Source organism: Mustelus asterias, chromosome 23 (genome assembly GCF_964213995.1).
Source record: "Mustelus asterias chromosome 23, sMusAst1.hap1.1, whole genome shotgun sequence".
Classification (NCBI taxonomy): Eukaryota; Metazoa; Chordata; class Chondrichthyes; order Carcharhiniformes; family Triakidae; genus Mustelus; species Mustelus asterias.
The window spans coordinates 37,588,098-37,596,535 of record NC_135823.1 but is presented as its reverse complement, the minus strand read 5'-3'; positions in this window follow the sequence as shown (position 1 = coordinate 37,596,535).

Here is an 8,438-nt window from a genome sequence, read left to right as displayed (position 1 = left end):
AGGCGGGTGGGGGGCGAGAGGCGGGTGGGGGGCGAGAGGCGGGTGGGGGGCGAGAGGCGGGTGGGGGGCGAGAGGCGGGTGGGGGGCGAGAGGCGGGTGGGGGGCGAGAGGCGGGTGGGGGGCGAGAGGCGGGTGGGGGGCGAGAGGCGGGTGGGGGGCGAGAGGCGGGTGGGGGGCGAGAGGCGGGTGGGGGGCGAGAGGCGGGTGGGGGGCGAGAGGCGGGTGGGGGGCGAGAGGCGGGTGGGGGGCGAGAGGCGGGTGGGGGGCGAGAGGCGGGTGGGGGGCGAGAGGCGGGTGGGGGGCGAGAGGCGGGTGGGGGGCGAGAGGCGGGTGGGGGGCGAGAGGCGGGTGGGGGGCGAGAGGCGGGTGGGGGGCGAGAGGCGGGTGGGGGGCGAGAGGCGGGTGGGGGGCGAGAGGCGGGTGGGGGGCGAGAGGCGGGTGGGGGGCGAGAGGCGGGTGGGGGGCGAGAGGCGGGTGGGGGGCGAGAGGCGGGTGGGGGGCGAGAGGCGGGTGGGGGGCGAGAGGCGGGTGGGGGGCGAGAGGCGGGTGGGGGGCGAGAGGCGGGTGGGGGGCGAGAGGCGGGTGGGGGGCGAGAGGCGGGTGGGGGGCGAGAGGCGGGTGGGGGGCGAGAGGCGGGTGGGGGGCGAGAGGCGGGCGGGGGGCGAGAGGCGGGCGAGAGGCGGGTGGGGGGCGAGAGGCGGGTGGGGGGCGAGAGGCGGGTGGGGGGCGAGAGGCGGGTGGGGGGCGAGAGGCGGGTGGGGGGCGAGAGGCGGGTGGGGGGCGAGAGGCGGGTGGGGGGCGAGAGGCGGGTGGGGGGCGAGAGGCGGGTGGGGGGCGAAAGCGGGTGGGGGGCGAGAGGCGGGTGGGGGGCGAGAGCGGGTGGGGGGCGAGTGGCGGCTGGGGGGCGAGAGGCGGGTGGGGGGGCGAGAGGCGGGTGGGGGGGCGAGAGGCGGGTGGGGGGGCGCGAGGCGGGTGGGGGGGCGCGAGGCGGGTGGGGGGGCGAGAGGCGGGTGGGGGGCGAAAGACTGGGGGGTGAGGCGAGAGGCAGGGGGGGCGAGAGGCGGCTGGGGGGGTGGCGAGAGGCGGGTGGGGGGGGCGAGAGGCGGGTGGGGGGGTGGCGAGAGGCGGGTGGGGGGGCGAGAGGCGGGTGGGGCGAGAGGCGGGTGGGGCGAGAGGCGGGGGGGCGAGAGGCGGGGGGCGAGAGGCGGGGGGGCGAGAGGCGGGGGTGGGGCGAGAGGCGGGGGGTGGGGCGAGAGGCGGGGGGTGGGGCGAGAGGCGGGGGGTGGGGCGAGAGGCGGGGGGTGGGGCGAGAGGCGGGGGGTGGGGCGAGAGGCGGGGGGGTGGGGGCGAGAGGCGGGGGGTGGGGCGAGAGGCGGGGGGTGGGGCGAGAGGCGGGGGGTGGGGCGAGAGGCGGGGGGTGGGGCGAGAGGCGGGGGGTGGGGCGAGAGGCGGGGGGTGGGGCGAGAGGCGGGGGGTGGGGCGAGAGGCGGGGGGTGGGGCGAGAGGCGGGGGGTGGGGCGAGAGGCGGGGGGTGGGGCGAGAGGCGGGGGGTGGGGCGAGAGGCGGGGGGTGGGGCGAGAGGCGGGGGGTGGGGCGAGAGGCGGGGGGTGGGGCGAGAGGCGGGGGGTGGGGCGAGAGGCGGGGGGTGGGGCGAGAGGCGGGGGGTGGGGCGAGAGGCGGGGGGTGGGGCGAGAGGCGGGGCAGAGCGTGGTGGGGCGAGAGGCGGGGCGAGAGGCGGGGGGTGGGGCGAGAGGCGGGGCGAGAGGGGGTGGGGGAGGCGGTGGGTGGGGCGAGAGGCGGGGGGTTGGGCGAGAGGCGGGTGGTGGGGCGAGAGGCGGGTGGTGGGGCGAGAGGCGGGTGGTGGGGCGAGAGGCGGGGCGAGAGGCGGGGCGAGAGGCGGGGGGTGGGCGAGAGGCGGGGGGTGGGGCGAGAGGCGGGGGGTGGGGCGAGAGGCGGGGGGTGGGGCGAGAGGCGGGGGGTGGGGGCAGAGAGGCGGGGGGTGGGGCGAGAGGCGGGGGGTGGGGCGAGAGGCGGGGGGTGGGGCGAGAGGCGGGGGGTGGGGCGAGAGGCGGGGGGTGGGGCGAGAGGCGGGGGGTGGGGCGAGAGGCGGGGGGTGGGGCGAGAGGCGGGGGGTGGGGCGAGAGGCGGGGGTGGGGCGAGAGGCGGGGGGTGGGGCGAGAGGCGGGGGGTGGGGCGAGAGGCGGGGGGTGGGGCGAGAGGCGGGGCGGTGGGGCGAGGGGCGGGGCGAGAGGCGGGGGTGGGGCGAGAGGCGGGGGTGGGGCGAGAGGCGGGGGGTGGGGCGAGAGGCGGGGGGTGGGGCGAGAGGCGGGGGGTGGGGCGAGAGGCGGGGGGTGGGGCGAGAGGCGGGGGGTGGGGCGAGAGGCGGGGGGTGGGGCGAGAGGCGGGGGGTGGGGCGAGAGGCGGGGGGTGGGGCGAGAGGCGGGGGCCGGGGCGAGAGGCGGGGGGCGGGGCGAGAGGCGGGGGCTGGGGCGAGAGGCGGGGGCCGGGCGAGAGGCGGGGGGTGGGGCGAGAGGCGGGGGGTGGGGCGAGAGGCGGGGGGTGGGGCGAGAGGCGGGGGCCGGGGCGAGAGGCGGGGGGTGGGGCGAGAGGCGGGGCGAGAGGCGGGGCGAGAGGCGGGGCGAGAGGCGGGGGGTGGGGCGAGAGGCGGGGGGTGGGGCGAGAGGCGGGGGGTGGGGCGAGAGGCGGGGGGTGGGGCGAGAGGCGGGGGGTGGGGCGAGAGGCGGGGGGTGGGGCGAGAGGCGGGGGGTGGGGCGAGAGGCGGGGGGTGGGGCGAGAGGCGGGGGGTGGGGCGAGAGGCGGGGGGTGGGGCGAGAGGCGGGGGGTGGGGCGAGAGGCGGGGGGTGGGGCGAGAGGCGGGGGGTGGGGCGAGAGGCGGGGGGTGGGGCGAGAGGCGGGGGGTGGGGCGAGAGGCGGGGGGTGGGGCGAGAGGCGGGGGGTGGGGCGAGAGGCGGGGGGTGGGGCGAGAGGCGGGGGGTGGGGCGAGAGGCGGGGGGTGGGGCGAGAGGCGGGGGGTGGGGCGAGAGGCGGGGGGTGGGGCGAGGGCGGGGGGTGGGGCGAGAGGCGGGGCGAGAGGCGGGGGGCGGGGCGAGAGGCGGGGGGCGGGGCGAGGGGCGGGGGGCGGAGCGAGGGGCGGGGGGCGGGGCGAGAGGCGGGGGGCGGGGCGAGAGGCGGGGGGCGGGGCGAGAGGCGGGGGTGGGGCGAGAGGCGGGGGGTGGGGCGAGAGGCGGGGGGTGGGGCGAGAGGCGGGGGTGGGGCGAGAGGCGGGGGGTGGGGCGAGAGGCGGGGGGTGGGGCGAGAGGCGGGGGGTGGGGCGAGAGGCGGTGCGAGAGGCGGGGGGTGGGGCGAGAGGCGGGGGCCGGGGCGAGAGGCGGGGGGCGGGGCGAGAGGCGGGGGCTGGGGCGAGAGGCGGGGGCCGGGGCGAGAGGTGGGGGTGGGGCGAGAGGCGGGGGGTGGGGCGAGAGGCGGGGGCCGGGGCGAGAGGCGGGGGCCGGGGCGAGAGGCGGGGGGTGGGGCGAGAGGCGGGGGCCGGGGCGAGAGGCGGGGGGTGGGGCGAGAGGCGGGGGCCGGGGCGAGAGGCGGGGGCCGGGGCGAGAGGCGGGGGCCGGGGCGAGAGGCGGGGGGTGGGGCGAGAGGCGGGGGCCGGGGCGAGAGGCGGGGGGTGGGGCGAGAGGCGGGGGGTGGGGCGAGAGGCGGGGGGTGGGGCGAGAGGCGGGGGCCGGGGCGAGAGGCGGGGGGTGGGGCGAGAGGCGGGGGCCGGGGCGAGAGGCGGGGGGTGGGGCGAGAGGCGGGGGCCGGGGCGAGAGGCGGGGGCCGGGGCGAGAGGCGGGGGCCGGGGCGAGAGGCGGGGGGTGGGGCGAGAGGCCGGGGCCGGGGCGAGAGGCGGGGGCCGGGGCGAGAGGCGGGGGCCGGGGCGAGAGGCGGGGGCCGGGGCGAGAGGCGGGGGCCGGGGCGAGAGGCGGGGGGCGGGGCGAGAGGCTGGGGCCGGGGCGAGTGGCGGGGGGGCGAGAGGCGGGGGCCGGGGCGAGAGGCGGGGGCCGGGGCGAGAGCCGGGGCGAGAGGCGGGGGCCGGGGCGAGAGGCGGGGGGGCGAGAGGCGGGGGGGCGAGAGGCGGGGTGGCGAGAGGCGGGGGGCGAGAGGCGGGGGGGCGAGAGGCGGCGGGGCGAGAGGCGGGGGGGCGAGAGGCGGGGGGGCGAGAGGCGGGGGGGCGAGAGGCGGGGGGGGGCGAGAAGCGGGCGGGCGAGAGGCGGGGGGGCGAGAGGTGGGTGGGCGAGAGGCGTGGGTCGCGGGCTCGCGGGGCGGGGACACGCAGGGCTTGGAGGCGGGGTCTCGCGGGGTGGGGAGGCGGGGCTCGCGGGGCGGGGAGCCGGGGGCTCGCGGGGCGGGGAGCCGGGGGCTCGCGGGGCGGGGAGCCGGGGGCTCGCGGGGCGGGGAGCCGGGGGCTCGCGGGGCGGGGAGCCGGGGGCTCGCGGGGCGGGGAGCCGGGGGCTCGCGGGGCGGGGAGCCGGGGGCTCGCGGGGCGGGGAGGCGGGGGCTCGCGGGGCGGTGAGGCGGGGGCTCGCGGGGCGGGGAGGCGGGCGCTCGCGGGGAGGCGGGGGCTCGCCGGGCGGGGAGGCGGGGGCTCGCGGGGCGGGGAGGCGGGGGCTCGCGGGGCGGGGAGGCGGGGGCTCGCGGGGAGGCGGGGGCTCGCGGGGCGGGGAGGCGGGGGCTCGCGGGGCGGGAGGCGGGGGCTCGCGGGGCGGGGAGGCGGGGGCTCGCGGGGCGGGGAGGCGGGGGCTCGCGGGGCGGGGAGGCGGGGGCTCGCGGGGCGGGGAGGCGGGGGCTCGCGGGGCGGGGAGGCGGGGGCTCGCGGGGCGGGGAGGCGGGGGCTCGCGGGGCAGGAAGGCGGGGGCTCGCCGGGCGGGGAGGCGGGGGCTCGCGGGGCATCGTGGGGCGGAGAGACCGGGGGTCGCGGGGCGGGAGAAGGGGAATCGCGGGCGGAGAGACGGGGGGTGGCGGGGCGGAGAGACGGGGGCTCGCGGGGCGGGGAGGCGGGGGCTCGCGGGGCGGAGAGACGGGGGGTGGCGGGGCGGAGAGACGGGGGGTGGCGGGGCGGAGAGACGTGGGGTGGCGGGGCGGAGAGACGGGGGGTGGCGGGGCGGAGAGACGGGGTGTGGCGGGGCGGAGAGACGGGGGGTGGCGGGGCGGAGAGACGGGGGTGGCGGGGCGGAGAGACGGGGGGTGGCGGGGCGGAGAGACGGGGGGTGGCGCGGCGGAGAGACGGGGGGTGGCGGGGCGGAGAGACGGGGGGTGGCGGGGCGGAGAGACGGGGGTGGCGGGGCGGAGAGACGGGGGGTGGCGGGGCGGAGAGACGGGGGGTGGCGGGGGGGAGAGACGGGGGGTGGCGGGGCGGAGAGACGGGGGGTGGCAGGGCGGAGAGACGGGGGGTGGCGGGGCGGAGAGAGGGGGGGTGGCGGGGCTGAGAGACGGGGGGTGGCGGGGCGGAGAGACGGGGGGTGGCGGGGCGGAGAGACGGGGGGTGGCGGGACGGAGAGACGGGGGGTGGCGGGACGGAGAGACGGGGGGTGGCGGGACGGAGAGACGGGGGGTGGCGAGACGGAGAGACGGGGGGTGGCGGGACGGAGAGACGGGGGGTGGCGGGACGGAGAGACGGGGGGTGGCGGGACGGAGAGACGTTGGGTGGCGGTACGGAGAGACGGGGGGTGGCGGGACGGAGAGACGGGGGGTGGCGGGACGGAGAGACGGGGGGTGGCGGGACGGAGAGACGGGGGGTCGCGGGACGGAGAGACGGGGGGTCGCAGGACGGAGAGACGGGGGGTCGCGGGACGGAGAGACGGGGGGTCGCGGGACGGAGAGACGGGGGTGATGAAACGGGGGGTTACAGGGGGTCGGGGGGGAGAAATGGGGGGGTGCGGGGGAGGAACGGGGGAGGAACGGGGGGTGCGGGGGGGAGGAACGGGGGGGTGCGGGGGGAAGAAACGGGGGGGTGCGGGGGGGAGAAACGGGGGGGTGCGGGGGGAGAAACGGGGGGGTGCGGGGGGGAGAAACAGGGGGGTGCGGGGGGGAGAAACGGGGGGGTGCGGGGGGGAGAAACGGGGGGGTGCGGGGGGGAGAAACGGGGGGGTGCGGGGGGGAGAAACGGGGGGGTGCGGGGGGGAGAAACGGGGGGGGTGCGGGGGGGAGAAACGGGGGGGTGCGGGGGGGAGAAACGGGGGGGTGCGGGGGGGAGAAACGGGGGGGTGCGGGGGGGAGAAACGGGGGGGAGAAACGGGGGGGTGCGGGGGGGAGAAACGGGGGGGTGCGGGGGGAGAAACGGGGGGTGCGGGGGGGAGAAACGGGGGGGTGCGGGGGGGAGAAACGGGGGGGTGCGGGGGGGAGAAACGGGGGGGTGCGGGGGGGAGAAACGGGGGGGTGCGGGGGGGAGAAACGGGGGGGTGCGGGGGGGAGAAACGGGGGGGTGCGGGGGGGAGAAACGGGGGGGTGCGGGGGGGAGAAACGGGGGGGTGCGGGGGGGAGAAACGGGGGGGTGCGGGGGGGAGAAACGGGGGGGTGCGGGGGGGAGAAACGGGGGGGTGCGGGGGGGAGAAACGGGGGGGTGCGGGGGGGAGAAACGGGGGGGTGCGGGGGGGAGAAACGGGGGGGTGCGGGGGGGAGAAACGGGGGGTGCGGGGGGGAGAAACGGGGGGGTGCGGGGGGGAGAAACGGGGGGGTGCGGGGGGGAGAAACGGGGGGTGGTGCTGGGGGGAGAAACGGGGGGGTGCGGGGGGAGAAACGGGGGGGTGCGGGGGGAGAAACGGGGGGGTGCGGGGGGGAGAAACGGGGGGGAGAAACGGGGGGGTGCGGGGGGGAGAAACGGGGGGGTGCGGGGGGGAGAAACGGGGGGGTGCGGGGGGGAGAAACGGGGGGGTGCGGGGGGAGAAACGGGGGGGTGCGGGGGGGAGAAACGGGGGGGTGCGGGGGGGAGAAACGGGGGGGTGCGGGGGGGAGAAACGGGGGGGGCGGGGGGGAGAAACGGGGGGGTGCGGGGGGGAGAAACGGGGGGGTGCGGGGGGGCGAAACGGGGGGGTGCGGGCGGGAGAAACGGGGGGGTGCGGGGGGGAGAAACGGGGGGGGGTGCGTGGGGGAGAAACGGGGGGGTGCGGGGGGGAGAAACGGGGGGGTGCGGGGGGTAGAAACGGGGGGGGTGCGGGGGGGAGAAACGGGGGGGGTGCGGGGGGGAGAAACGGGGGGGGTGCGGGGGGGAGAAACGGGGGGGTGCGGGGGGGAGAAACGGGGGGGTGCGGGGGGGAGAAACGGGGGGGTGCGGGGGGGAGAAACGGGGGGGTGCGGGGGGGAGAAACGGGGGGGGTGCGGGGGGGAGAAACGGGGGGGGTGCGGGGGGGAGAAACGGGGGGGGTGCGGGGGGGAGAAACGGGAGGGTGCGGGGGGGAGAAACGGGGGGGGTGCGGGGGGGAGAAACGGGGGGGTGCGGGGGGGAGAAACGGGGGGGTGCGGGGGAGAAACGGGGGGGTGCGGGCGGGAGAAACGGGGGGGTGCGGGGGGGAGAAACGGGGGGGTGCGGGGGGGAGAAACGGGGGGGTGCGGGGGGGAGAAACGGGTGGGTGCGGGGGGGAGAAACGGGGGGGTGCGGGGGGGAGAAACGGGGGGGTGCGGGCGGGAGAAACGGGGGGGTGCGGGGGGGAGAAACGGGGGGGTGCGGGGGGAGAAACGGGGGGGTGCGGGGGGGAGAAACGGGGGGGTGCGGGGGGGGAGAAACAGGGGGGTGCGGGGGGGAGAAACGGGGGGGTGCGGGGGGGAGAAACGGGGGGGTGCGGGGGGGAGAAACGGGGGGGTGTGGGGGGAGAAACGGGGGGGTGCGGCGGGAGAAACGGGGGGGTGCGGGGGGAGAAACGGGGGGGTGTGGGGGGGAGAAATGGGGGGTGCGGGGGGGAGAAATGGGGGTGCAGGGGAGAGATGGGGGTGCAGGGGAGAGATGGGGGTGCAGGGGAGAGATGGGGGTGCAGGGGAGAGATGGGGGTGCAGGGGAGAGATGGGGGTGCAGGGGAGAGATGGGGGTGCAGGGGAGAGATGGGGGTGCAGGGGAGAGATGGGGGTGCAGGGGAGAGATGGGGGTGCAGGGGAGAGATGGGGGTGCAGGGGAGAGATGGGGGTGCAGGGGAGAGATGGGGGTGCAGGGGAGAGATGGGGGTGCAGGGGAGAGATCGGGTGCAGGGGAGAGATGGGGGTGCAGGGGGGAGATGGGGGTGCAGGGGGGAGATTGGGGTGCAGGGGGAGATGGGGGTGCAGGGGGGGGAGATGGGGGTGCAGGGGGGAGAGATGGGGGTGCAGGGGGGAGAGATGGGGGTGCAGGGGGGAGATGGGGGTGCAGGGGGGAGATGGGGGTGCAGGGGGGAGATGGGGGTGCAGGGGAGAGATGGGGG